The sequence below is a fragment of the Gossypium hirsutum genome, chromosome A12 (assembly GCF_007990345.1).
Source record: "Gossypium hirsutum isolate 1008001.06 chromosome A12, Gossypium_hirsutum_v2.1, whole genome shotgun sequence".
NCBI classification, from domain to species: Eukaryota; Viridiplantae; Streptophyta; class Magnoliopsida; order Malvales; family Malvaceae; genus Gossypium; species Gossypium hirsutum.
The window spans coordinates 82,971,142-82,974,204 of record NC_053435.1 but is presented as its reverse complement, the minus strand read 5'-3'; the positions used below and the strand labels follow the sequence as shown (position 1 = coordinate 82,974,204).

Here is a 3,063-nt window from a genome sequence, read left to right as displayed (position 1 = left end):
AATGGCCCAAAATATGTAAAAACTTAGAATACATGATGATAATAAAAATTTAAAATACATAAATAAGAAAAAACAAGCTTTGAATAAATAAATAATAAAATAGTTTCCTAAAAAATGAAATAATAAATAAATAAATTAAATAGATTAGGACTAGGCTGAAATTGAGTTAAAAATTAAGGTAAAAATTATAAGTAATGAAGATAAGGCCATCATGGATCGAAATGAATCACGCTGAAATAACGAGGGACTAGCTGGGAAATATTCTCAGCCTTTTATGCGCAGTGATTCAAAGGACCCAAATGTGACCCAAACAAAATCTCAGAGCTAAATTAAAGAACAAAAGAAAACAGAAAATGGGGCCTGATCGAATGGAGTTGCAAAGAAGAAGGACTAATCTCACAAATCTCCCATTTGGGGATAATGCACACCCCCCACTCCACCAAATGTGCCGTTTCATCATCATCATTTAAACCAAAAAAAAACTTTCCTTTTTTTTTAATTCCATTACCAACCCCAAATTTTAAACAAAAAGAACAGATAGCTTCCCTGCTCTCTCCCCCTCCCCCCCTCTTTTTTACTTGTTGGAGGCTCGTTCCAAAAACGAAAGACAAGGGTTCAACCCCCTTTTTTAGACTCAACCACGCCAAACAAAGGGGAGGGCTCCGACAACGCGACGACGGGGCCGGATCTGGTGAGAATCCTTCCTCTTTCCTTTTATTTTTTTTTGTATCTTTGTTTAATAGATTTGTATAAAAAAATAAAAGAAATATTAAAGAAGCAAGAAAACGAAAATACGAAAATAAATAGAACAAAATCGGAGATCAACCTTCTGTGTGTTTTTTGTTTGATTCCTTGAAAAATATGCGAGTGATACAATTTTTTTGGATCCCCCCCTTTACAATCAGTTTCATTTCGGCTTTATAGCCGATTCCCATATTAAAATATTGTTTGTTTTATTCTCTGCTACTGCTTGTGCTTCTTGCTACCATTTTTTCCTCTTTTCCAAAAGTTTGCAGGTTATGGGAGTGTCAGGCACATTGAGGAGGAGGGCATGCGCGGGGTGTGGTGGCCGAGCGTTGAACGTGCTGCCCGAGCACGTGGGGAGCAGCGGTTGGAGGCTTGGGGCTAGGGTTGGCTGCTGAAAATTCTTAAGATTAGTGGGCTGTTATTTAGGCTCTTTTTTATTGTTTTGGGTTTTGTTATTTTTTTATTTGTCTGGGCCAAAAATTGGCCATTACAGCTGCCCCTCTTTGCTCATTGTCGTGTAACGAGAATGGAGCAAAGACTCAAAAATGGCCAATTTTGCTTAGTCTCACTGAATCTTAACTTCTTGGTACTTCTTTTCTTCTAATAGCCTCGTTTCATCCCATTGCATGTTCAGGGGCACAGGAATTGTTGCTTTGATTCACTCCACTGCAACTTCGGAGATTTAAAGAGAAGAGATTTGTAGCCTCGATCTTCTCTACTAAACTTCAATTAGCTTCACTGTAACTTCAGGGATGTAAAATCTGCATCTTCGATTAACTCCAATCTTTATCTTTTACTCGACATGTGATCCTGAGCTCAACTCATTTCTCGCAATATGAATTGACTTTTTTAAAAACAGACATTAAGACAGAAATAGCTCAGCACGTGAGCTAAGGCTCAACTCACCTCTCGCAATATGAGTTGGTTTTTTTGAAACTTAATTTGAAAAGCAGATTTTGAAAATACCCCGACATGTGACCCGAGGCTCAACTCACCTCTCGTAATATGAGTTGATTTTTGAAAAGCATAAATTGAAAAAATATTAATTGAAAATACCTCAGCGTGCCCCGAGGCTCAACTCACCTCTCGCAATATGAGTTGATTTTTTTGAAAAGCAGGAATTGAAAATACCCCAGCGTGTGAGCCAAGGCTCAACTCACCCCTCGCAATATGAGTTGATTTTTTTGATGATAAATTAAAAATACCTCAATGTGACTTGAGGCTCAACTCACCTCTCGCGATATGAGTTGATTTTTGAAAAATAAATTAAAACACAAAAATTGACAATACCTCAGCGTGCCCTGAGGCTCAACTCACCTCTAGTAATATGAGTTGAATTTTGAAAAACAGAAATTGAAAATATCTCAGCGTGTCCTGAGGCTCAACTCACCTCTCGCAATATGAGTTGATTTTTTTTTGACAAACAATAATTAAAAATACCTCAGCGTGCCCCGAGGCTCAACTCACCTCCCGCAATATGAGTTGATTTTTTTAACAAACAATAATTGAAAATACCTCAGCGTGCCCCGAGGCTCAACTCACCTTTAGCAATATGAATTGATTTTTGAAAACATAAATTGAAAAACAGAAATCGAAAATACCTCAGCATGTCCTGAGGCTCAACTCACCTCTCGCAGTATAAGTTGATTTTTGCCAAACAGTAATTGAAAATACCTCAACGTGCCCCAAGGCTCAACTCACCTCTCGCAATATGAGTTGATTTTTTTTTACAAACAATAATTGAAAATACCTCAGCGTACCCCAAGGCTCAACTCACCTATCGCAATATGAGTTGATTTAGAAAACAGACATAAAAACAGAAATTGAAAGTGACTCAACACGTCAGCCAAGGCTCAACTCACCTTTCGCAATATGAGTTGATTTTTTTTATGATAAATTAAAAATACCTTAATGTGACTTGAGGCTCAACTCACCTCTCGCGATATGAGTTGATTTTTGAAAAATAAATTAAAACACAAAAATTGACAATACGTCAGCGTGCCCCGAGGCTCAACTCACCTCTCGCAATATGAGTTGATTTTTTTTTGACAAACAATAATTAAAAATACCTCAGCGTGCCCCGAGGCTCAACTCACCTCCCGCAATATGAGTTGATTTTTTTAACAAACAATAATTGAAAATACCTCAGCGTGCCCCGAGGCTCAACTCACCTTTAGCAATATGAATTGATTTTTGAAAACATAAATTGAAAAATAGAAATCGAAAATATCTCAGCATGTCCTGAGGCTCAACTCACCTCTCGCAGTATAAGTTGATTTTTGCCAAACAGTAATTGAAAATACCTCAGCGTGCCCC

The 3,063-nt window shown here is 37.6% G+C and overlaps 1 long non-coding RNA gene across 1 annotated transcript; it reads left to right on the top strand.

Moving 5' to 3' along the window:
* Positions 1-223: 223 nt before the first annotated feature.
* Positions 224-1,548, top strand: LOC121210911 (uncharacterized). Its single transcript, XR_005906182.1, has 2 exons — positions 224-691; positions 1,010-1,548. It is a non-coding gene; the product is annotated as an uncharacterized lncRNA (long non-coding RNA).
* Positions 1,549-3,063: the final 1,515 nt, after the last annotated feature.